At 44.6% G+C, this 26,576-nt stretch overlaps 2 long non-coding RNA genes across 2 annotated transcripts; one reads left to right on the top strand and one right to left on the bottom strand.

Moving 5' to 3' along the window:
• Positions 1–14,601: 14,601 nt before the first annotated feature.
• On the top strand, positions 14,602–18,106 carry LOC308575356. The gene is made up of 3 exons (XR_014002807.1): positions 14,602–14,686; positions 17,127–17,327; positions 17,823–18,106. It is a non-coding gene; the product is annotated as an uncharacterized lncRNA (long non-coding RNA).
• A 3,351-nt stretch (positions 18,107–21,457) lies between these two features.
• Positions 21,458–23,976, bottom strand: LOC308576227. The gene is made up of 2 exons (XR_014003153.1): positions 23,937–23,976; positions 21,458–22,068 (listed from the first exon to the last, which is right to left on the bottom strand). It is a non-coding gene; the product is annotated as an uncharacterized lncRNA (long non-coding RNA).
• Between the last annotated feature and the right edge of the window lie 2,600 nt (positions 23,977–26,576).

Here is a 26,576-nt window from a genome sequence, read left to right as displayed (position 1 = left end):
AAGAGACAGGCACTGATGAATCTCAGGAGTCAGCCAGCATTGATGGAGTAGCAGCTCTCAACACTTCACTGAACATCTTCAGCAGCAGCCTTGCTTAGGATAGCAGCAACCGGAACCACAGCCGCAGGAGCCACAGCAACCGGAACCACAGCCACAACAAGGACCACAGCATCCGGAACCGCAGCCGCAAGAGCCACAGCCACCACAACCACAGCCGCAAGAGCCACAGCCACCGCAACCACAGCCGCAAGAGCCACAGCCACCGCAGCCACAGCCGCAGGAGCCACAGCAACCAGAACCACAACCGCAAGATCTGCAGCAGCAGGGGGAACAGCAACAGCAGGGAGAGCAGCAGGGAGAGCAGCAAGGAGAGCAGCAGTTGGAGCAGCACGACATCTTAGCAATGGGGAGGGAAGACGAAGCTGAAAGAAATCAAAGGGACTTCCCATTAACCAACCGTGATGTCCTCAGACACATTAATGACACTTATTAAACATGCTCTGCAGACCAGACCAGACTTGATTCTGGTCATAATGTTTCTCCACTCGGCTGCTCTGTACGGACATTCTGGGCTGCTCTTGTGCCCAAAGGTTTCTGCATGACATTGCATTGGCTATAAATCTCCATCCTTCAATTTGATTCACACCAGGTAATTCAGCATACTGTGCCTTGAATTTTGCTTAGCTTGGATTTCCAACGACACTGTGCAAATTGGACAACCTCACAGACGCGTTTTGTCCCCAATTCCTCAACCAGGAGTTAAAAGGAAGGATGTTTCTATAATGCACCCGCCTATATAAAGGGTGAATTAATATTAAAGTATTATAAGTTGTATGCATTGGTCATATTAGATACACAGTCTCTGAGTCTCCTTAGGCAACTCAGTGGCTTTCGAACTAAAGTGTCTCCAAAGATTGCCTGAGGAGAGAGTTAAATAATTGCATGTCCCCTGAGACCATCCCATCCCATTATGCAACCTAAGAGAAAATGGGAGATGAGGAGACAGTTCTTTGGATCATCCTGGATGCTCTCATAGTAAAGCAGGGAATGTTATAGTCAACTAGTTAAATAATCTTATATAAACCTCCTTAGGACCATAAAGACACCAAGGAAGAGAGAGAAGTTTGATCCAGTTCCTACTGCAACTGAAACTGATCCATACTTCTCAAAGCGGTAGGCAAACTGACATGGAGCCGCTGTATGGAATTTGCACTTCTCCAAATTTTACAATATAGTTCTCTAACCAAGTAATGCATATCAAAATCGTATATGTTGCCTTAAAATGTACATAAAAATGCACCTATTAATGGAAAGAATAGGCAAAAAGTGGTAATTAGGCAAAATTGCATGTAAATTCAGAAAAGAATGCTGCGGAAGAATTTTCACAAGGAATTTACAAAGCAAATTAGAAACCTTAAAAACTGAATTTAGGATTATGCTTAGAGCAGACCCATTGAAATCAATGGACCTAAATCACGACCATTAATTGCAACGTAGAACATATTTTTACACCACCCTCAGGTTTGTCAGCAAGAATAAAATCAAGAGTGTGAGCTCTGTTCTCCTGCAATCAAGAAAAAAAGAACAGATACGTAACTGGGACAGAACTTACAGGTTCAGAAGTAGGAGTTGGTGTGTGGGTATTGGATCCAGTGAGTGAGTGAAGAACTCCTGGATGGTGGGCCTTTTTATACAGCTGGCCACATCCTTCCCCCCCAAAATGAGGCACTACTCAAGAATGATGATGTCTTCATTAATCCTCAGTGGTTGGCTTCTACCACACCATTATCCTGTGCCTAATGCTTGACTGTGTTCCAATCCTTCATTTTAAAATGCATGTGATATATTTTCTAGTAGTAACACTGTAATTCTTACCCTGTCCAAATAGGGCACTTGTAGGATTGCTTCCAAATCCAATGATGTTGAGATGAATCGTCATCATATGAATTTATTCCTGTGATATAATGCCTAAGGATTTTAGTTTTTCAACTATGGACTTGGAGGCATGGAAATCTTCCTTCCTTCCTTCCTTCCTTCCTTCCTTCCTTCCTTCCTTCCTTCCTTCCTTCCTTCCTTCCATAGCACATGTAACGGTATTTTACATGCTGAGACCCTATCTGCCCACGGACTATCTCACCAAAGTAGTGCAATGCGCTCTATGTGGGGCTACATTTGAAGGTGACCAAGAAACTACAACTAATCCAGAATGCGGCAGCCAGACTGGTGACTGGGAGTGGCTGCCGAGACCACATAACACTGGTCCTGAAAGACCTACATTGGCTCCCAGTATGTTTCTGAGCACAATTCAAAGTGTTGGTGCTGACCTTTAAAGCCCTAAACAGCCTCGGCCCAGTATAGCTGAAGGAGCATCTCCACGCCCATCATTCTGCTGCTAAGGTCCAGCTCCAAGGGCCTTCTGGCAGTTCCCTCCCTGTGAGAAGTGAGGTTACAGGGATCCAGGCAGAGAGCCTTCTCTGTGGTGGCGCCCGCCCTGTGGAACGCCCTCCCAGCAGATGTCAAGGAAATAAACAATTATCTGACTTTTAGAAGACATCTGAAGGCAACACTGTTTAGGGAAGTGTTTAATGTTCAATGTTTTATCATGTTTTTAATATTCTTTGTTGAGCTGCCCGGAGTGGCTGGGGAAACAAAGCCAAATGGGCAGGGTATAAAAAATAAATTATTATTATTATTATTATTATTATTATTATTATTATTATTATTATTATTATTATTATTATTTTATATTTTTTTTGAACATCATAAAGTATGATAGAACTGGAGCATGTGTTTACATTGTTGAATCTACAGTCTAGGATCTCTGACAGGATCCCCACATGGTAAGGACCCCTCTAAGCCACTAGGCCAGGATGTCCTTTAAAACACCTACAAAAGACAGAGGAGGCAGTCCTGCCCATCTAATATGCATGTCATTAAACTTTGCTTTAAATTGCAGCTTTTTAAAGGATTTCCTTATATTTCTCCTGAAACATTCCCCTCAGACATGAGGGAAACCCAACACAGAGCGTTTTACAGTAGTCTTGCACTTGACATTTCAGAACCACATATTACATCTAAAAGATGATACTTTAATTATTCAGCAACAAACTGGCCCCATCTTTTCTTTTTACTGAGATAGTAAATTGACATGTGTTCAATGCGTTAATTATATTTATGATGGGGGCTTGGAATAAAATGAACCCTGGAAACAAATGTCAGTTGTTGTTTTTTTTTTTAAAAAAAAAACATTTATGATTTTCAATTTTATTCATTTCAATAATTTTACAATAATTTTAACATTTTGAAACTTCCTTCCCCCTCTTTCTGCGGTTCCATACATTTATTTTTAATATTTTTTGCATATTCCAAATTAACTCAACTTAATCATTCGTTATCTACTTTAAATGTATACTCTTATAAAACTGCAGGTTATTACAATAATCCTACAAATGTTACAGTTCGTTTGTCAATATTCAATAAGCCATTTCCATTTTTGTATAAAATGTTTGCTATCTTGATTTCTTTTCTTTTTTTCTGGTACGTTTTGCCATTTCTGGGTATTCCATAAGTTTTTGTACCCATTCTCCTTTTGTCGGGACTTCTTCTTTCCATGTTTGGGCAAAAAAACCATTCTTGCCGCTGTAGTCACATACACGAATAAATTTCTATACCGTTTTGCTTGTTCTGTCCCTAAACAAATGTCAGGTATGTTGAGCCTGGGGAAATGTGAGGAGGCCAGAGGACGTCAGGGGCCGTGGTCTCAGGTGCAGATTTTTGAAGGGGGTGTGAAGCACATGGCCCCAGCAAGAACCTCCATTGCAGTGTGGCCCAGCGCTTGTCTCGTGGCATCAGAAGAACCAACACTTGAGGAGAGGAACACGGGGCCATGTCATAATGGGGGCACCAGTGTGGGGTGCCTGGTTCATGTCTACCAAGAGCTATGTTGTCTGGCCGGGCATGTTGGGATATTCCGTTCCACCTTAAGAACAGACGTGTGGATTGTTGCATGCCACATGCCTGTTTACACTCCAGCACAGCTTGCTGGGAACTTCCGTTTTGTGTATAGCTTTTGCTTTTGCTGCCTTGCTTTCAGACACGAAAGGGATCAGACATGTTTTCCTTATGTCCTGATGTATGCTGAATAAACTGCTTGTAAATATACGCAAACAGCCTCTCCTGCCACTTCTGTTATCTCTGCTGATTAGAGCGTGCCCTAGCTTTTGAAGTTTGGGTCGCTGATTCATGCTGCACCAAGGACTGGAGTTTGTCCGGTACACCGGCTGGTGGGATGGAGCCATCTGGAGGCCTGCCAATTGCCGCCGCTTCCTTGGTTGTATGCCAACAGGGCTCCCCCCTGTGCGGTACTGCTTGGCCCCACTTGGCTTTGGTGTGGGGCAGGGGCACTACGTGACTTCAGGAGCCCCCCCCCCTCCCAGTAATAAAAGGCCTTGGATCAAAACAAGATAATCCCATTCAACTCAGCCTAATTGTTTATAAAGCAATCCCATAAGTGCCCTTTTAATAATGACCGTGAATTACAGTGTTTCCAAAACATAGTTTTAATCATATCCCTTTTCAAAATGAAGGTTACGAAGACAGTCAGGGATCACATGCAGGATGTTTGGTGCGTGGCAAAGGTCAGCGTCATGGGTTAATGAAAACCTTGCCATTTTTGAGCAGTGCCTCATTGCTTGTGGAATGGCACCCACTGATATATAAAAGGTCCACCATCTGAAACTCTCCACTCACTCACTGCACCCAATACCACCGAGCAAGGTAAGTTCAGTGCTAATGTTTGTTTGCATTTACTGTGTTCTCAATTGCAAGGGAGCTAATGTCCTGAGCAGGTAGTTCAGCTAGCAGCACCCCAAACTGGCCTGGATTCTTTCAGAGTTTAAGCTCTGAGCACCTTGCCTGGCATATTCTCACTCAGAGGAACTGCGATGGTCCAAAGTTAAAGATTTTATGGTGGACTTGTAAAAGGGTAAAAGAGTATTGGGAAATGATTCATAATGATTTGAAAAAAAGTTTAAAAGTACTCCCCCCTCCCCAATACTCCCCAAACCAGAGTCCTTTCTGTTGGGGATAATTCTGACTAAAATTCCCAGGTGTCAAAAAGGGTTATTTACGTATGCTACTACTGTGGCTGGTGTTTTGTTAGCCCAAAAATGGAAAACGAGCGAGGTCCCAACCAAAGAAGATAATATGCACAACTTGCAGACTTAACATATAGAATAAGAGAACAAGAAGAACATACGTTTAAAGAAAGTTGGGAAACGTTTATTGACTATATAGGAAATAATTGTGTACAGCTGAAAGCGTTGGCACCATTAAGAGAAATTCAACAGTGTAAATAAGTTATGATGGATGCAATAATGGAATACTGAATGGTACAGTTTTTGTAAAATGTGCAGGGATTTATGATATGCAAAATGAACCATGGAAAGAGAAGAATGAAAGTCACTGATATCTTAAGGATGTAAAATGAGTAATTTAAATTGTAAAGCAGAAAACTTAATGAGAGAGAGAGACAGAGACAAAGACAAAGAGATAAAGTTAAAGATTTTTAAAAAGCTGGGAAGCATTTTGTTCTGTTGGTCATTAAAACATATGGCAGGGGAACTAAGGTCTTGATCAGGGAGCCCAGCAATTCCTGCACACAAAATGAGAAGTGTTCCAATATTTTATAGTGAAACAGGAATCCAGATTCGAGTCCAGACAGGTCATTTGATTAATACTGTCGAGAAGTTGGCTTTTTGCTGAGATATTGCATGTGAATCTTCACATAATGTAGTGGAAAGGCATATGTAGGCTCACCAAATGGAGAAACATGATCTACACGGGTTCCATTAGTGCAGAACGTAAGGCGTATTTAAGAGTTCTGACTATGCAGTGCTCAGTTAACAGTGAATCTCTTAATTTCCCGAAGCTCCAACACACCTCTCCACCTCCACCTCAAAGATGTCGTGCTGTTCCAAGTGTGGCTGCTCCCCCTGCTGTTGCAAGCAGTGTTGCTGTTCGCCCTGCTGCGGTTGTGGATGTTGCAAGCAGTGTTGCTGCTCCCCCTGCTGCAGCTGCGGCTGTTGCAAGCAGTGTTGCTGCTCCCCCTGCTGTTGCAAGCAGTGCTGCTGTTCCCCCTGTTGCAGTTCTGGTTGTTGCGGCTCTTCCTGCTGTGGTTGCTATCCTAAGCAGTGCAAGTGTTGAATAACCTCAATGGAAGCCTTCCATGAAAACAGGAGTCTACAACTGATGGTCCAAGGAATCATCTTACCACACATGAGCTCCGGGTTCAAGGGCTGCTGGTTGACTCCTTGCACTCAACTTGCTGAATTCTCAAATTCTCTTTCTATAACTTCCTTATTACATCCTAACTTCTGTCTTCCTCTTATCTTCTCTGTTTGATTCACTTGCATGTTCTCTCATGACCCATCTCTAACAAGGTATTTCAAATAATGCCATCTTGACGATCTCGATGTGTGTGACTCTCTATTTACTCTCTCTGCTTCGCTTCTAATTCTTCTGCTGTTGTAGAATGTAACTGCCTGCATGACGACCAATAAAATAGTGAACTATAGACTTGGTTTATTTCTTCCCTTAATATGGGGCCAACAGAAGGAAATTGCTACAGCTCAATGTGTACAGCCAACACATGTTTGCTTTGCATGTAGTCCATACCTACATGCTAGCCTATTGTGTGCCATGGATGTGCTCCCCAATATTTTATGCGCAGATGGAGGTAAGTGGTATTCCATAAATGACTCAAGCAGGATACATGTCCTTCAGCTGGAGATATCAGGGCTTGAGATCTGTTAGCACTGGTGATCAACAAACCATGGCTGGATAATGTCAGACCATCTAGGCCAGCGGTTCTCAACCTGTGGGTCCCCAGATGTTGTTGGGCTATGACTCCCATCATCCCTGAGCTCTGACCTTGCTAGGTGGGGTGATGGGAGTTGTAGTTCAACAACATCTGGGGACCCACAGGTTGAGAAAGGCTGATCTAGGCCTCTCTAGTTGGACACCAGGAGTCTCTCCTCACAATTCCTCCACTCAAACATCCTCTTTCCCCAGGAGACACCCCTTTCAACCCACAATTGATGTTTTCACATGGGTGGAATGTTTTCTTGAACTCTGATCATACCTCAATGGAGGATAGAAAAAGGGCATGTGGATATGTATAGAGGTTGTTGTTGTTGTTGCTCTTGCTCTTATTGTTTCTATACAGTACTACCCTTCATCTGAGGATCATGGAGTGTTTTACAATAGAAAAACACAAGGATATGCAACATGGTAGCCAAGAAAACCAACCAACCAACCAACCCCTACTACAGTTTAAAAGGCCATATATTGTTTAATTAGCCAAAGGCCTGGGAGAAGAAGATTTCCACACACACACACACACACACACCCCTGGTGTCTAAAGATATGTAATGAAGGCACCAGGTGAGCATTCCACTGAATTGAATTAAGTGCCCACTACTGGCACAGGACCTCGGGAATTTTGCCCAGAAGAGAAGGAAGCCACCAAGGTTCCAAACGTCTGCTTTAACTGATGGGGCTACTGCAATCTCCCACATATTGAGGTGATAGAGGTCAAGAAGACGATGTATATGCTTTTGATTTTTTTTTATTAGCTTCCATGTATACATTTAGATTTTGTATCCACGGCTATTCGGAGAGAGGAAAGGGAAAAAAGGATATCATCCCATCCACCAAATATGAGAATGATTACGCAAAAGGCATGCCTCCTGGAAGGACGACGGAGTGAAATAAAGAGGATGTGAGAATAAACCAGGGCTGATCAGTGGAGGCAGGTGCGAACGTAAGGCACAAAGATGGGTGAATCGAAGGTGTCAGCCAGCACCGAGGAGACAGCAGCTCTCAACACTTCAGAGGTTCCTCAGCACCAGCATTGCTTGGGATAGCAGCAACTGGAACGGGAGCCACCAGGGCCCTGGGAACCGCAAGAACGGCAAGATCCACAAGATCCACGAGAGCTGCCACAAGAGCCGCTGGAACCACAAGAGCCGCTGGAACCACAAGAGCCGCTGGAGCCGCTGGAACCAGAACCACAGGAGGGGGAGCAACAGCAGCATGGGCAGCTGCAGCACTTGCAGCAGCAAGGACAGCAGCAGCACTTGCAGGAGCAGGGACAGCAGCAGCAATGGGAGGAGCAGGACATCTTGGCAACGAAGAGGGAAGGCGGAGCTGAAAGAAATCAAGGGGTTTCCCATTTAACCAACCACAACATCCTCAGGCGTATTAAAAAGCACATGAGATGCATGCCCTGATTTAGGAAGACCAGCAGAGACTTGCCTTTGACATGTTTTCATTCCCGGTGAGCCTACAAGTGCATTTTGATTGCTCATGTTGCAATTCTGCTTAACTGTGATATTGCCCTGTGCACCTCTGCCCTTTTATTTGATTGCCTGTGAAAATCCAGAGTGCCGGGCGTCAATCTCTGCCCAGAGCCATTTCAGCAATAGCGCAGCAGGTCTTTCGTGAACTCTACTGTCTGCCGAGAGGCACAGACCATGCTGGTTCTCTCATGAATGTAAGTGTTTAAAGGGTGAGTAATATTCCAGTATTATCACTTTAGACTGATCTCAGGTGTATCTTCACTACACATTGCATCAAGTGATGTAACGCTTAAAGAGAACTCATCAGAACTTATTTTGACACTTCATTAGATCTCAGCGTAGTGTATCTGGGAGGATCGTCTCTGAGCCCATAAAGTCCTATAACACATCAAATGGCATGCTTGGCAGGGGGGGGGGGAAATGGTCTACTTTCGACTCTTTGCAAGACAATATTCAGCATTTTTTCCAAGCCTTAAGGCGAGTTCAATTTGTGTGTCTAAATGCACATTTTGGATAAAACGATGTGTGTCCAAAAGGCCTATTTGAGACATTAGATCCTTTGCATGCAAGAGAGATCAGAATTTGCATCTATACAATTAGGCTTTCCTCCAGCCACATCTCCTCAGCTATCCCTGTGTAAGATAATATAGGTAATATTTGGTAATATTTCTTGGTAATATTTCTTACCAAGGAGATAAACAGAAAGGCAAGCGCAAATGCAAAACCAGAGTTGCAAGAGTACCTCCTCGAGACCTTCGCTTCCCTACAAACAAGGACAGACCCAGAAGGAATAAGCACTGGAACAGAGCTCACCTTATTCAGTAGCAGAGTTTGTCGTGGATGTTGGATCCAATGAGTGAGTGAAGGACTCCTGGATTGCGGGTCTTTTTATAGAGATCTGTGCATCCTTTCCCAAGTGGTGAGGCACGACACAAGAATGACGAGGTCTTCATGTGCTGTCCTCCACAACACCATCATCCGGTGTGTAATTCTTGATTGTGTTCATATCCTTCATTTCGGAATGTATGTTATTAAAGTTATTGTGCAGTAGTAGCACTGTAATTCTCCATCCTGTCCCAAAGGGGGGGGGCTTTATTATTTATTTTTTAAATTTGCAGACCACTCTTCATCTGTAGATCCCAGTGCAGTTCACAGCATTAAGAAACATGGTAAAACACAAACATTTATAGTGTTTTATTTTTATTTTTTAAAAACCCCCAATTATGTTGAGGATAACAGATGCCATGTGCATTTCTCCCTTAGAGACAGAGCCTAAGGGTTTTGTTTTATAAGATTATTACCTTTTTTGCTTTATTGCCCTGTGTGAGATATATAAAAAGTACTTTTTATAATGATTTAAAGCCAATCTTGTAAAAGCCTTTAGTGTTTTCCTTATGATTTGTGGAGATGGAGCAAAAAGAGAGGTCTCTGAAATTGGGGTGATCTCCTGGCTTTTTTGGGTTTGTGTGTGTGTCTGTTGTTGTTGTTGTTTTGTAAAAAAGTGATGCATAGGAAGCTGATTACTCATTGTAACAGCAACATTTTTCTCTGTAATTCCAGAGTGGAGAACCACAGGGCCGTGGGCCTAATTAGATCGACTATGGGTTCCAATTCAGCTCGAGGGGCCTTTCTCTTCAATCGCACATATGTGTTGCACACATGACACCAGAGTCAGGTCAAAATGCACCTGCCAAAGCACAATCAGAAGCCTTGGGGGAGTTCCAGTTGACCCTGGGCAAGAGAGCTTTGAAGTCATCTCAGATCAGCAGATTACTGATGGCAACAAGCCTACGGTGCAGTGGACTAGATTCTGATCAAGAGATAGGAAGATACATCAATTTCAATTTCTCTCCCTTTGCATATATCCATTTGCACATACAGTATTGAGTAAGGGCTGTAGCCCAGTGGCAGAGCACATGCATTGCACACATAACTCATACCCCTCAACTGTCCATCCAATTTGGGGCAGCTGTGCTCTTGCACAGGTCATGTGGCTTATCTTCTCCTAGATGGGCTACCTTCCCAGGTTGGAGAACCCCATCTGCCCAACACTTCTCTCTAGAGGACATACAAAAACTGCCTTCTTGTCCATTGGGCCCACTATTAGCCTTGTCCACTCAATGTGGCAGAGTCTGTTTCTGCATGCAGGAGAAGTCCCTAACTCACTGAGGGTTTGAGCCTCATTGGATACACTCAACTGGTTTAGCTGACCAATCTTCGCCATTCATGGAGTGTGGCTGCTGTCGCACACTGACAGCTTCTAGGAGACATAAATGGGAGCTGAGTGTGGGGTGGGGACCAAAGGTGAATAAACTATCCCAGAAGGATCAAGATGATAGAGAGACAAGACCTGTGGAGTGTTAATGCTGTGTGCCCCGCAATCCCATGCTGAGGTAGTAGTAGTTGTTGTTTAGTTGTCTTAGTCATGTTCAACTCTCTGTGACCCCATGAACCACAGCATGTCTTGGAAACTCTCACTTTCTTCTCAAATCTTCTCCTTTTTTATGTCCATGGAGTTTTCTTGGCAAAATACTGGAGTGGTTTGCCAGTTCCTTCTCCAGGTGGATCACATTTAGTCTAAACTCTCGGCTCTGACCTGTCCATCTTGGGTGGCCCTGCACAGCATAGCTCATAGCTTCTCTGAGTTATTCAAGCCCCTTTGCCATGACAAGGCAGTGATCCATGAAGGGGCTGAGGTAGTATATATGTGTAAATAAAGCCATATGTTCTAAAGACACCCTAGTCTCCAATTCAATTCAATTAACAGTCTTCAGTTGAGGAAACTGAATGTTGGGTAAGCAGTAGAACCCATGGAGTTTCTCACAGCTCTCCAAGATATCAGATGGAGGGACATCTTCCCTGCTAACATGTCTTCCATGCAATCATGGAATCATCCAAGTAGAGTTTCTGGAGAATGAACCTGGAACATCATGTGCTCTGCCACTCACCTAGAACACTTTCTTATTATTTTATGCACAATGAAAGGTCACTAGCCAAGGATTTGGCTGTTGGCCTTTCCCAGCCTGACAGCCCTTTGGAAGCCAGTACTTGATGGTGTTAATTTCCACATGAAAATAATATTATTCATTCATTGATTTATATCACCTACCTCCATCTTACAGCAGAGGAATACCACAAAACTGAGCACTGTTGTTTGGAATATATATATATATATATATATATATATATATATATATATATGCCATTTATACTTTTAGTAAACAAGAGAGGTACTCAAACACATGAAAGGGAAGAGAGAGTGTCACATCTTCCAAAATGATGAGCCTTTCAGATGTACGACAAGCAATTCTCCTTCTCAAGCACATCAAAGGGAACTAAGGAGAAGGTGAGAAGAAATTGCTGTTCATCAAAGGAGGCAGGTGCAATGCTTAAGGCACTGAACTTGGGAAATTAATGAGTGTCAGAAGTCAGCAAGCACTGGTGGTGGAGGTGGTGGTGTGGGGTAATTTGTCAAGCTGCCAGCTCCCTGTTTGCACTGAGAGCTTCCCTCGGGGTTCTTCAGCACTTGCATTGCTCTGGATAGCAGCATTTGGAGCAGCCACAATAACCAGAACCACAGTGGGGGGGGGGGGGGGTATAGCAGCTTGCAGCAGCCACCACAGCAACAGGGAGAGCAGCCACACCTGCAACAGCATGGCATCTTTGTGATGGGGAGGAAAGGCAGAGCTGAAGGAAAGCAAGATCTTGCCTGTGAACCAGCCACAGAGCACTCAAACATAGATATCATACATAAATGTTTAGCCACATGGGGAGCAGCATATATGCTGGTTTTTATCTAATGTTTTTCCAGTCATAAATAAATACATAATAGGATAAGCTAGATCCGTGGTCAGGCAAAGAATCATGGACATAGAGAGACAACAGGACTGTTCAAGGGTCCCTGATTATAAAATCATAGAAAACAGGAGACACGTAGCCGCTCCAGCAGCATATCTCTATTTCCTCACATCCAGAAATGCAAGAAGGGCTTTCACTCTTGCTAGAAGCTCGGCCTTGCCCTCACCGGTTCTGGAAGGCTCCTATAGAAGAGTCCTGTAGGCACAGAGACTTTGCGCCTGCCCATTAGGCGAAATAAAGGTAAAGGTAAAGGTACCCCTGACCATTAGGTCCAGTCGTGACCGACTGGGGGTTGTGCGCTCATCTCACTCCGCAGACAGCTCCACAGTCATGTGGCCAGCATGACAAAGCTGCTTCTGGCGAACCAGAGCAGCACACGGAAACGCCGTTTACCTTCCCGCCGGACTACCTATTTATCTTCTTGCACTTTGATGTGCTTTCGAACTGTAGAAGAAATAGGAAGCCCCAAACATATATTTTTTAGATGTCCTTTTTATGTTGAGATCTGTAGAGACACCATTGATCCTTTGCTGAAGAGGCTCACCGGTCTTTCAGACAAGTCTAAACTTAATTCTCTCCTCTTAGGCAAAGATCACAAGACAACCTGTCTGGTAGCCAGATTCTGCACCCAGATTTGTAGGCACAGATCATCCTCTAGAATAAAATAGCTTACTAGGGAAATGCTGAATTCACCCTTTGGGGTGCCTCAGGGTCCTTTTTTTATTGTAGCTCAAATCTCAGTTGTACAGGTGTATGTATATATCTCAATTTTAACTCATGAGCTATTGAGGCAATCTGCTCCAATTGTATATTTTATCTTTATGAACACTGTTTTTTATTGTGTTATGTTATGTGAGCTGGTCTTTGACCGTAATAAATTATCTATCTAATACATAATAGGATAGAGAGGGGGTGGGCAATGGGGGAGAAATTTAATTCCGTTCACATTTAAAGGAAAAGCTATCAAATTGCTTCCCTTCAGGAAGCATTTTGTGAATTGAAACACAGCCGCTCTTCAAAATGTGTGCCTCTTTGAATGTTGCAGTGCAGTGCTCCAGTAAATAAACATGTACGAAAAATGCCCATACAAGGCTAAAGTTTTCATTAAAATGTGCCTAACAGTAAAAATAACATACAAAAATAGTATTAGTGAGGGATTCTTCCCCAAAATGTGTATATTAGGATAAATTTGATGATGAGTTCACCAAGAACTTAAATAAAAGAAAAAAGAAACTTATGTAGGAATGCAGAGAACTGGAAATAAGATTGGAAAATAATTGAACTGGGGAGAATTTGAAGTTGACAGTCAGCCATCCTTGGTTCAGAATCTAATGTATCTCAGGCTTGCTGTCTTTGCTTATCATAAGATTAGAAAAATAGAGAAATAGAGGGCATTCCAACTGATCTATCCTTCCATCCTTGAATCCATAGGAGCCAACTCCTAGAGGTCTTCAGCCCCCCAATAAAACATTTGAGGGGGCCCCAAAAGTTGATGTGCTTTGCCATTCAAATAGTGTCCATGCACTATGTCATGTGATTGATTATGCAGGGCAGGGCTTACCCCCCCCAATATTTTATTTAAGTTGGGATCCCTGCATGAATCATCAATCAGCTTATGTACCACAGGCTTGCTGTCATCACTCATCAGATGAACCAAGATTATCTCAAGCAACTCTGGGCTAAGAACCATTGTAAACCCCAAGGCTTCTGATTTTGTTTTGACAGCTGTGCTTCCTCTTGATTTTGAGGTCATGTGTGGGGCAGGTGGGTGCAGTTGTGGGGGGAAAGGCCCCATGGGCTGAATTGGAACACATACTTGACCTAATTAGCCCCACAGTCATGTGGTTCCCTGCTCTTGAATCACTGAGAAAAAATTGCGCTGCCACCATACACCATCAACCTCCTATGCGTCACTTTAAAAAAGAATCTCCCCTCACATCAGAACTCACACTGAACTTCGGAGACCCCTCCTTTTGCTCTACCTCCACAAATTATGAAGGAAAAAAAGAGGTAAACCTTAAACAAGATTGGCCTGGAGTCATCATCCCAAGTGCTTTATTATGCTTCGGAGGGTAGTAAAAAAATAAGGTCATGATCTTAAACAAAACAAAACAAAATCCTTAGGCTCTGGATCTCAGGGACAAATGCATACAAACTCCATTCATCTCGACATAATTGTTCTTTAAGGCAGCCCTATAAATGCCCCCTTTGGACAGGATGGAGAATCACAGTGTTAGTTACTGCAAAATAGCTTTAATCACATACACTCAAAAAGGAAGGGTAGGAACACAGTCCAGGATTATGCACCGGATGATGGTGTTGTGGAGGACAATATTTGGAGACCTCGTCATTCTTGTGCAATGCCTCATCACTTGGGAAAGGATGCACAGATCTCTATAAAAGATCCGCAATCCAGGAGTTATTCACTCACTCGTTGGATCCGATAATCACAACAAACTCTACTACAGGTGAGCCCCATTCCAGTTTTGTTCATTTCTGCTATGCCCTTATTTGAGGGGAAACAAAAGTTATTGAAGTAGTATTCTTGCAACTCTGATTTTGCACAGCCTGATTATTATCAGTGTCCTTCTTGATATTTTGATATCTTGATATTTTGCCCTTTGAGGAGATGTTGCTAGAGGGAAGCATAATTGTACAGATTCCAATTCTAACCCAAGACTTACATCAGGTTCCTCACTGGAGCAAGGTGGTTTGAGTATATTACATCAATCCTGGCCAAACTGCACTGACTACCAGTTAGTTTCTGGGTCCAGTTCAAAGTGCTGGCTTTAAACCTTTAAATGTCTCAGGACTGCAGCACCTCAGAGACCACCTCAGGGCCAGATTTAGGTTTGATGAGGCCCTAAGCTACTGCAGGTAATGGGGCCCTTTATATGTCCAGCTGTCGCTGTTTTTTGTGTTGAATATATGCTATATGGTAATCTATGGACCTAATAGGAATCTAAAGCCATTTGCATGTGTTGCCATGCAACCAGTCCATGCAGAATATAGGCACCCTATATATAGAAAGGAGCAAACCAGTGATATTTTAGGAAGCAGGTTAGCAGACAAGGCCCATGACTTACATCACAGGAGCCTACACAACACAAAACACTGTTGCTGTATGTAGATTTTATTTTTTATTTTTTATCTTATATTTTGGAAATGTACATCCAGTTGTTTTTTCCTTTAATTTTTTTGGGGGTGCCCAAGAGAGCGGGGCCCTAAGCAATAGCTTGTTTAACTTATACATAAATCTGGCACTGGACTACCAGCCCCAATTTAAACTAACTCAGAGCCTGCAATCATAATAATAATAATAATAATAATAATAATAATAATAATAATTTATACCCCGCCCATCTGGCTGGGTTTCCCCAGCCACTCTGGGCAGCTTCCAAAAGAATATTAAAATACTGTGATACATCAAACATTAAAAGCTTCCCTAAACAGGGCTGCCTTCAGATGTCTTCTAAAAGTCTGGTAGTTGTTGTTCTCTTTGACATCTGGTGGGAGGGCATTCCACATGGAGGGCGTCACTACCGAGAAGGCCCTCTGCCTGGTTCCCTGTAACTTGGCTTCTCCCAGTGAGGGAACCACCAGAAGGCCCTCGGTGCTGGACCTCAGTGTCCGGGCAGAACGATGGAGGTGGAGACGTTTCTTCAGATATACTGGACTGAGGCTGTTTAGGGCTTTCAAGGTCAGCACCAACACTTTGAATTGTGCTCGGAAACGTACTGGGAGCCAATGTAGGTCTTTCAAGACCGGTGTTATATGGTCTCGGCAGCCGCTCCCAGTCACCAGTCTGGCTGCTGCGTTCTGGATTAGTTGTAGTTTCCGGGTCACCTTCAAAGGTAGCCCCACGTAGAGCGCATTGCAGTAGTCCAAGCAGGAGATAACCAGAGGTCCTTCTTTGTGTTCCCCCTCCAAGAGACATCTAGTGGATGACAACACAAGAACGGTCCTTTTCTGAGTTGGTTCCCCATTTGTGGGATGCTGTCTGTTGAGAGACTTGCCTGATGCCTTCACTACATATCTTAAGGGACCAGGCAAAAACATTTCTCTGTCACCAGGCCTTTGGCTGATTAAACATTTTATGGCCTCTTAAATGGGTTTGTTGTATAGGGGTTATTTGATTGTTTCTGTTTTGTTATGTATCCCCCCACCATTTTGTATTTTTGTGCTGTGACCCACCCTGTCGTCTTCAGATGAAGGGGGTATACAAATTTAATGAATAAAAATTGAACAAATAAAGCTACAATGCTCTAGATTGCCTGCGAACAATCAAGTAGAAAGGTGGAGGTAACGTAGCCAGGATAATATTGAAGCCAAGCAAAAGTGAAGTTAGATAGTTTATCAGAAAAAATAAAGAACCAATCAAAACAGGAATTTATCTCAAAATGGGAAGTCTTCAAAGTTTATTTGAAAAACAACTACAGTAGCTGAAACTCTGTCGCAGTGTTTGAATAACTTTAGTAGTAGATTTAAGAAAGATCTGAAATCTAAGATAAATCAATAATTAGTTAATGTAAGATAAAAACGTGTATTGGCAACAAATAATAGATAATTGAAATAAGGAATGGACGGGAGGTGGGGTCTATATTCCAAGGACCACTTTTTGCTTTATTGATTTCTAACTAAGATTGCCTTTATCACTGTTTTGTTTGTATTTTTTTGTCTTGTCTTTTTCTTTTTTGGTGTATCAATAATTTATTTATTTTTTAAAAAAGAACCCAAGCAAAAGTGTAATAACAAAAAACACACTTTTAGGATCACTGAGATGGGAGGACAATATTTGAAAATCATTTCTCTATTGGTCTTCCTAATGCAGAACGTGTATCTAATGTGTTTCCAATATGCCTGAGGACGTTGTGTGTGCTTAATGGGGAATCCCTTGATTTCTTTCAGCTCCACCTTCCTTCTCCGTTGCTAAGATGTCGTGCTGCTCCTGTTGTGGTTGCTCCCCCTGCTGCTGCAGCTATTGTCCTTGCTGCTGCTGCTGCTGTCCTTGCTGCCCCTGCTGCTGCCCCTGTTGCTGCTGCCCCTGCTGTGGTTCTGGTAGTAGTGGCTCCAGCAGTGGTGGTTCCTCTTGCTGCTGCCCTAGGCAAGGTGGCTCCAGCAGTGGTGGTTCCTCTTGCTGCTGCCCTAGGCAAGGCGGCTCCAGCAGTGGTGGTTCCTCTTGCTGCTGCCCTAGGCAAGGAGGCTCCAGCAGTGGCAGTTCCTCTTGCTGCTGCCCTAGGCAAGGCGGCTCCAGCAGTGGTGGTTCCTCTTGCTGCTGCCCTAGCCAAGGTGGCTCCAGCAGTGGCAGTTCCTCTTGCTGCTGCCCTAGGCAAGGAGGCTCCAGCAGTGGCGGTTCCTCTTGCTGCTGCCCTAGGCAAGGTGGCTCCAGCAGTGGTGGTTCCTCTTGCTGCTGCCCTAGCCAAGGTGGCTCCAGCAGTGGCAGTTCCTCTTGCTGCTGCCCTAGGCAAGGAGGCTCCAGCAGTGGCGGTTCCTCTTGCTGCTGCCCTAGGCAAGGTTGCTCCAGCAGTGGTGGTTCCTTTTGCTGCTACCCTAGCCAAGGTGGCTCCAGCAGTGGCGGTTCCTCTTGCTGCTACCCTAGGCAAGGAGGCTGGTGCTGAAGAAATTCAGTCTTGAGACCTGCTGCCTCATCAGTGCTGCCTGATGCCTCGAATCCAACAGTGCCTAAGTGTTACATTTGCACCTGCCTCCTTGTTGAACCCTAAATTCTTCTCATCTTCTCTTTACTTTGTTGTCCTTTAAGGAGGCATGCCACACGAGTTCTCTTTATCATAGGATTATCTCTCTTTCCTTTCTTCTCTTTGAATCACTCCTCTGTGGATACAAAATCTAACCGAATTCACAGCAAGTAATAAAAATCCCAAAGCTTCTATGTCATCTTCTTGCCTTCTTTCACCTCGATATGTGGGAAATTGCAGTAGCTCCATGAAATAATGCAGAGGGTTGCGACCAAGGGGTCTTCATTCTCTTTTGAGCAAAATCTCCGAGGTTACGTGGACAGCCTCAGAGGCAAAAGTGAGCAGAACAATGGATGCAAATGTTATCTATATTCAGGAGGCTGGTTTCTATACATATCCACACAAACACTGATCTCAGGCAGGCAAGCAAGCTCCAATAAGAATTAATGAGTCTCTGGCAGTTTTATGTACGTTTATTTACAATTTACATCCAGAGAGCAGCTCCGGGCCTGCCGCCATAAGCTAAGACTTGGTCACTCTGATTCTCCGCCCCTGTAGCAACACGTAGGGTGTCAAAGTCCAGTCCTTCCTCTTTTGTACTTCCTTCGCATCTTAACCCTTTCAGCTCTTCTGGTTCGAGGAGAAGGTGGGTGAACTCCCCCGCCACGCTATCAAACGACAATTCCTCCAAACACTGTCTCCCTCCTGGTTGCATAGCAACCCCCTCAATGTCTTCTATCTCCTCCCCTCCCTCTGCCTGTGAGCTCTCCGAGTCTGGGAACTCTTGATAAAGGGGGGCCAAACTAACCCACTCCTGCTACAATCTCTTGCTTCCAGAGTCAGACTCTGGCTCCCTTTGTACTGTCAGTCCTTCATCTCCAGAGTCTGACTCTTCCCAGGTGTTCTATTCAGCCACATCCCCGACACATCTCTATCCTCAACTGAAGCAAAGAAGAAGCATTTTAGAGTTCTGAGAAATGTTCCCTCTAGATAAAAACATCAGTGGAGGCTTGTGAGTAGGGCTGGTTATGGTTGGATTCCATTTGGAAAGAGAACGTTTTTATGGAGGAATTGTGGCCTGCCAACTAGAGGTAACAGATCTCAAACATGTCAGGAGTGCAGCCTACACTCGAGTAGGACCCTGGCAGACACACAGGCCCAACTGGCATGTTCTCTCCCGCCTGGTCAATCGTTCGGGAGCTTCAAAAGCTTTCTTCAGCCCGAACATCACAGCGACCGATGCCAACTGACACCGGCACACTTAGGGATCTGCAGAGTTTGCACATAGAATCATAGAATCATAGAGTTGGAAGAGACCACAAGGGCCATCGAGTCCAACCCCCTGCCAAGCAGGAAACACCATCAGAGCACTCCTGACATATGGTTGTCAAGCCTCTGCTTAAAGACCTCCAAAGTAGGAGACTCCACCACACTCCTTGGCAGCAAATTCCACTGTCGAACAGCTCTTACTGTCAGGAAGTTCTTCCTAATGTTTAGGTGGAATCTTCTTTCTTGTAGTTTGGATCCATTGCTCCGTGTCCGCTTCTCTGGAGCAGCAGAAAACAACCTTTCTCCCTCCTCTATGTGACATCCTTTCATATATTTGAACATGGCTATCATATCACCCCGTAACCTCCTCTTGTCCAGGCTAAACATGCCCAGCTCCCTTAGCCGTTCCTCATAAGGCATCGTTTCCAGGCCTTTGACCAATTTGGTTGCCCTCCTCTGGACACGTTCCAGTTTGTCTGTGTCCTTCTTGAATTGTGGTGCCCAGAACTGGACACAGTACTCCAGGTGAGGTCTGACCAGAGCAGAATACATTGGCACTATTACTTCCCTTGATCTAGATGCTATACTCCTATTGATGAGGTCCAGAATTGCATTGGCTTTTTTAGCTGCCGCGTCACACTGTTGGCTCATGTCAAGTTTGTGGTCATCATGCATGACAAACCTCAGCAACTTAGCATGTTGACTAATCTACTTTATTTACATATAAACACACACGGAGCACTGCAACATGGCTCCCTCTCTCTCTAGCATCAGACAGCAAAGAGAAAAAGAACAAAGGACAATAGTCCTACTTCATGGAACACAGTAACACAAACATCCTTTCTCCATCACTCCCCACTCTGTGGAGTCAAAACATATACCGTCATGTGAAAGACAAACAATCCTATGACTGCAATCATAGATCAGGAATTCTAACAAAACATTGGTATGTTCAGTTGAAGGGCCCTAATCGGGGGAAGCCCAGCCATCCAACATGACACTTGGTGGGCATGAAGTCAGCATCCTCAGCATAGCCCGGCCTGGTTCTCTCCATGAGCATTGGTTCCTCAGACATCAAGAGAGGAGAACCGGGCCATACTGGGAGTGGCTGTGTGAGGTTACCTGCTTCACGCCCTCTCAAAAATCCACACCTAGGGCCACAGCCCCTCTGGCACCACCACCCCACGCTACATGTCAGGGTTGTTCCCATTCTGGCAGACAGAGAGGAATCCGAAGAGGAGGGAAGAGAGCCACAGAGGAGTAGAAACCTGATTCCTTCACACAGTGAAAGCGAGATAAGCCTATCTCACTCAGGAATGCAGCCTGTCAGTTCTGAAAGTAACACAGAGTTGAAAGAACAGGATGCAGGAGAAAAAAAGGGGGTTAGGCTCGACTCCAGAGGAGGAGATTGAGTCCTTTAGAAACCAGAAAGAGGTGGGGGAAGAGGTGGAGACTGGCTTGCTTCAGCTGGAAAAAGAATCTAGTCAAGTCAACTGACTGCGACAATGACGGATGAGTTAAGGAAGCTCTGACTGCTGAACCCTGTACAGTCAATATATATCATATGTGTGAAAGAGCATACAAAGCTCCTTTGCAGCACATTCACATTGTTTGTCCATTTAGCCCAGCATCATTTATGTCAGCTTGGAGCAGCTCTTGAAGAACTCAGGTCCTGGATCCCTCAAGCTGAATATGCAATACATTGGAATTGGTATGGCCTGCATCCAAAGCATGCGCTCCTTATGCACATTGAACTGTTGGAAGGTCTCCCCACCCTTAATTTTTACCACCAAAATCCTACCCAATAAAGAGAATTTCATCCTCCCCCATGTATCCATACCTTGTCCAATCTTACTCCACACAACCACTTAATTGTTCTGGATCAGATTAGCTTTCTTATTTGTTATCCAAATACACTGGTACCTTGGTTTAAGAACAGTCTAGTTTATGAACAACTTGGATTAAGAACGCCGCAAACCTGGAAGTAGGTGTTTTGGTTTGTGAACTTTGCCTTGGAAGCAGAACATGTTCCTCTTCCTGTTGAGTGTGTTCCATTTGTAAATTGAGTCCCCCGCTGTTATGGGAAAGCACGCCTTGGTTTAAGAATGCTTTGGTTTAAGAATGGACTTCTGGAACGGATTAAGTTCATAAACCAAGGTACCACTGTATTTCACTTTCTTCTCCACCTTAATACCCGATATTTTTTGCACCTGGGTTCGCAGCAGCACTCTTGAAGATGTGTATGCATGCAACAAATTAAAATAAGACTATGTATGATAGTTTACCAGTTTATTCATCGTCATGCGGGCAAGTACATGCTACAACAATAGAGGAGTTAGGAAGGAGAAGAGAAGAGACAGAAAGGTGAGCATCTCACTCACTGAGGTGGTCATGGGGACACTGTTAGAAATACCTTGGGGAATTTCATTGTGAAGGGTAAAGAAAGAAGAGAGGACTCTACAATGTGTGGGGGTGGGGAGAGAAGGAAGGTACAGAGTTGAGACACTGAGCTCAGCAAGGAGTCAACCATAGGTCACTGAAACCAGTGCTATCATGCTGATAGTGTTGGTAATGGTGGTGGCTCTGGACCACAAGCCATAGACACCTGCTTGCCTTCAGAGCATCCCTTGGCATCCTTCAGCACCTGCATTGCTTGGGAAAGCAGCATGTGGAACCGCAGCAGGAAGACCCACAGCACCCGGAACCACAGCAGGGGGAACAGCAGCAGGAGGACTGTCCTCCACAGCAGCCACTGCAGCAAGACTGACCACAGCAGCAGGGGGAGCAGCCGCAGCAGGGGGAACAGCAGGACGGCTTGCAGCAGCAGGGAGAGCAGCCACACTGGGAACAGCACGACATATTTGCAGTGGGGAAGGTAGACAGCGCTGAAAGGGAGGAAGACATTGCCCTTGAACCAACCACATCACCCTCAGACACATTAAACTATCTACATGTCAGTGCCCTGCATTGTGGAGACTGGCAAAAGTGGGATTTGGACTTAATGTTTCTATGCTCAGCAGTGCTCTTAGTGCACCTAGAAACCCCGTTGGCTGCCACCCTCCAAAGTTTAGATCTGAAGTCTCTGTGGCTTTACATCTACAAGGTTTTACTTGAGAAATAATACGGGATAGACAGAGTCTGGAATGCTTCTTTGTTATAAACCCTTGGAAGTGGGTGTCTAATTATTATTATTAATTTATTTATACCCCGCGCTCCCCAGCCAAGGCCGGGCTCAGGGCGGCTAACAAGCAATAATAAAAACAAGTTGAATGAATACAACTTAAAAACAAGATTAAAATACAACATTAAAATATTGAAACATTAAAATATTAAAATACAGCCTAATCACAGGAGGAGAAAGGAAAAAGAAAGAAGAAAGAGGGGGAGGCGAGGGAATCAAACTGGCTCCAAGCCAAAGGCCAGGTGGAACAACTCTGTTTTACAGGCCCTGCGGAAAGAAATCAGATCCTGCAGGGCCCTGGTCTCATGAGGCAGAGCGTCCCACCAGGCCGGAGCCAGTGTTGAAAAGGCCCTGGCTCTGGTTAAAGCTAATCTAACTTCCATAGGGCCCGGGACCACTAGAGTGTTGCTATTTATGGACCTTGAGGCTCTCCGTGGGGCATACCGGGAGAGGCGGTCCCGTAGGTCCGAGGGTCCGAGGCCATGAAGAGCTTTAAAGGTCAAAACCAGCACCTTAAATCTGACCCTGTACTCCACTGGGAGCCAGTGCAGCTGGAAAAGCACTGGGTGAATATGCTCCCATGGCAGAGACCCCGTGAGGAGCCTCGCTGCAGCATTCTGCACCCGCTGGAGTTTCTGGGACAGCTCCAAGGGCAGCCCCGCGTAGAGCGAATTACAGTAGTCAAGCCTGGAAGTGACCGTCACATGGATCACTGTGGCCTGGTCAGGGCGGGAAAGGTAAGGGACTGAGCCTCTTGGGCTTGCCAATCAGAAGGTCAGCAGTTTGAATCTCCACGATGCAGTGAGCTCCCACTGCTCTGTCCCAGATCCTGTCAACCTAGCAGTTCAAAAGCATGCCAGTCCAAGTAGATAAAAAGGTACTGCTGCGGCGGGAAGGTAAATGGCATTTCTGTGTGCTCTGGTTTCCATAACAGTTTTCTGTTGCACCAGAAGTGGTTTAGTCCTGCTGGTCACAAGACCAAAAAAACTGTCTGTGGGCAAACGCCGGCTCCCTCGGCCTGAAAGCGAGATGAGTGCCACAACCCCATAGTCGCCTTTGACTGGACTTAACCATCCAGGTTAAGTCCATCCATTTCTTAAGGAAATCAGCACTGAGTGCTCACTGGAAGGACAGATCCTGAAGCTGAGGCTCCAATATTTTGGAGAAGAGAAGACTCCCTGGAAAAGACCCTGATTGAGGGCAGAAGGAGAAGGGGAGGACAGAGGACGAGATGGTTGGACAGTGTTCTCAAAGCTACCAGCATGAGTTTGACCAAACTGCGGGAGGCAGTGGAAGACAGGAGTGCCTGGTGTGCTCTGGTCCAGGGGGTCACGAAGAGGCGGACACAACTAAACGACTAAACAACAACCATCCGGGGGTCCTTTACCTTTTTACCTTACCTAAACCCTGGGATAGTCTACCCATAATGTGGCAAGAGGCCCAGAATGGTTCCCAAGCATAAAATCAATGGTGCGAGCTAGTGCCTTTGCAAGATCAGAGTCGTTGGGAGACCTTAGCTCCCCTGTGGTCAAGAAAGCAACAACAATGAGCAAACTCTGCTCATTGACTTACCTTGTTCAGCAGGAGGAGTTGGCGTGAGTTTAGGATCCAGTGATTGTGTGAAGAACTGCTGGGGGTGGGGCTTTTTATATGGCTGTGTAGAACCTTCCCCCAGCAGTGAGGCATGACTCAAGAATGCTGACGTCTCCCTTAATCCTCAATGGTTGGCCTCTACCGCACTTTCATCCAGCGTGCATGCTTGACTGTGTGGACATCATTTTTAAATGTATATGATTAAAGATATTCAACAGTAGTTAACCCTGTCATTCTCCCTCCTGTCCAAAGGAGTCATTTATAGGATTGCTTTGAAAAGGATTATGTTGAGATGAACAAATGAATGGGCGTCAGATGAGCTTCTAACCTCCATCCAGAGCCCGAGGATTTTATTTCTAGAAATTTTTTTTGACTCCCTACCAATTATTTCCAGTGGTCATAGGTTTCCCATAAGAAGTATAATATACACTAAACACACACCAATTTCATATCTGACTTTAAAATAATCATAGAATCATAGAATTGTAGAGTTGGAAGGGACCCACTGTAATGACCACTCTCCCATCAAGCGGAGGGCACCCTTTGCGTGGCTGCGAGCAGCACCCCGTTTCCTGAGACAACGGCAGAAGTTCCTGGTCCATGTCCCCAAGTTACAGCCCTTTGAGGTTCCCACCAAACTCAGTTCTAATGAACCTATCTGTGGCAGGGGGAGGCGGAGCTCTTTGTGAGGTTAAAAGGGGTGGAGTGAGAGTGGAATGCTCTCAGTCAGCTGAGTCGGAGGGGAGTCACTGGCCATATGCTGAAAGGTTGTCAGTGGTCTCCCCACTGACAGTATTGCAATAAAATGGGGGTGGGCACTCTGCATAAACAAACGTCTTCCAGAGCCGCCCACTTCCCAGACAGACCTGATTACCCTGATGTGCCCCAGATCCCTGGCAGGGACTGGGAGGGATACACGCCCAATGCCTAAATCAAGGTCTTCCTTTTTTGTCAATGTTTCCAACCTCTGGAAGGCCACAGTTTCCTCATCATCTGAGTAAACAGTACTTATGGAGGCAGGGGTACAGGAAAGTGACTTTAGATTCTGAATGGTCTTATGGAAGGACAGAGTTCTTTGTGCTAGGGGTGGGGAACCTGTGTCCCTTCATATATAGTTGAACTGCAGATACCATCAACACCAGTCGGCAAGGCCAATGAAGTTTGATAAGAATTGGGAGTCCAACAATGTCTAGAAGGACACAGGTTCCCCATCTTTAGGGTGGACGGTACTGATGGATGCAATGGTGCAGATAAGTAATTTCAGACTCCTGACCCAATGGTCTTATGGGCCACTTAGATAAGAAGCAGGGAACAGCCTGAATGACCAATGGTGTCCAATACTCTGGAGGGCAGCAGGTATCCCAGATCTAAGATCTAATTAGGTCAATGAGTGAATGAAGACGTCTCCATTGCAAGCTCTTTTTCTCAAGTTCCATTTGGCCCTCCCTGGACAATGAGGCACCACTTAAGAATGACAGGTGTTGAGTAGCTACTGAGGCAGATGTTCATCCTCTATGTTGTCTGTTGCTGTGTTCCTTGCCAGCACTCACATCATTTCATTAAAAGGGCGCGTGCTGTGGCATATGATTAAAGCCAACATCTGCTAATAGCAACCCTATGGTTCCCACCTTTGACCAGAAGTCATTTCAGGATACAAGGTGAACCTGCTGTCTGATCCTAGTGGAGCAGATTTGGTGTGTGTGGAAGCAGAGTTTCATTGCACAATTGCAATGACTTTGATGAATCCACCACATATGTTTTAGCTTAAGATGCATATAAAAATGCATCTTTTTGAGGAAAAGTGTGTTGAAAATAATGCAATTTGGGTGTGTGTGGTTTTAAACAACAACAAAAATCAGAACAATGCTGGAAGTTACTTACAGACACAAATGAAATCGACACAAATTAGAAACAGAATTATCTACACAACCCTGATTTGAACATACTAAAATATACATTGAAATGCCTATCATGAATGAAAACAGAAACTTAGATGATTTTCTTAAATAAATTTGAAATTAATGTAAAGGTATAATAACAATGTGTGTGTGTGTGTGTGTGCGTGCGCACGCCAACTGAAAAACATTTCTTTCTTTCTTTCTTTCTTTCTTTCTTTCTTTCTTTCTTTCTTAAAACTAATTAGAATTAATGTCACATGAATTCCATGTTAGAATGGAATGAAGGGGCTTATGGTATGAATCAAACAGAAGTCACTGAGCTAAACCAATGGGAATGTATCCAACTAAGACCAAATCAGAGCAGACCTATTAAAATAATTGATCCAAGTGAGTCATGTCCATTCATTTCAGTGGATGTACCCTGAGTATGGCCAACATCGCATGCACCCCATACAGGCGGAAATTTGGTGATGGTAATGCTTTGGGAAGCTGTATCTGGTCCTTGAGTGACCATTCCTTGCTTCAAACCATTCTTGGGATCCATCATCATAAGATCAGGGTTATTATTTTAAGGTCACCAGTGCCACTGAAGCCTCACTGGTATCTTAGGCAGCCCACCTGACTTTGCTGGGTGCCAAATGTCTTCCTCAGTAAGCGTACTTAGTATTATATGTCACATGGATTCTGTGATTTGATGGGAGGCCAACAGCAACATTAAACC

This window comes from Podarcis bocagei, assembly GCF_964188305.1.
Source record: "Podarcis bocagei genome assembly, chromosome: 16".
In the NCBI taxonomy this organism is placed as follows: domain Eukaryota; kingdom Metazoa; phylum Chordata; class Lepidosauria; order Squamata; family Lacertidae; genus Podarcis; species Podarcis bocagei.
Note: the sequence above shows the minus strand (reverse complement) of the source record. Positions and strands in the feature narration are given on the sequence as shown.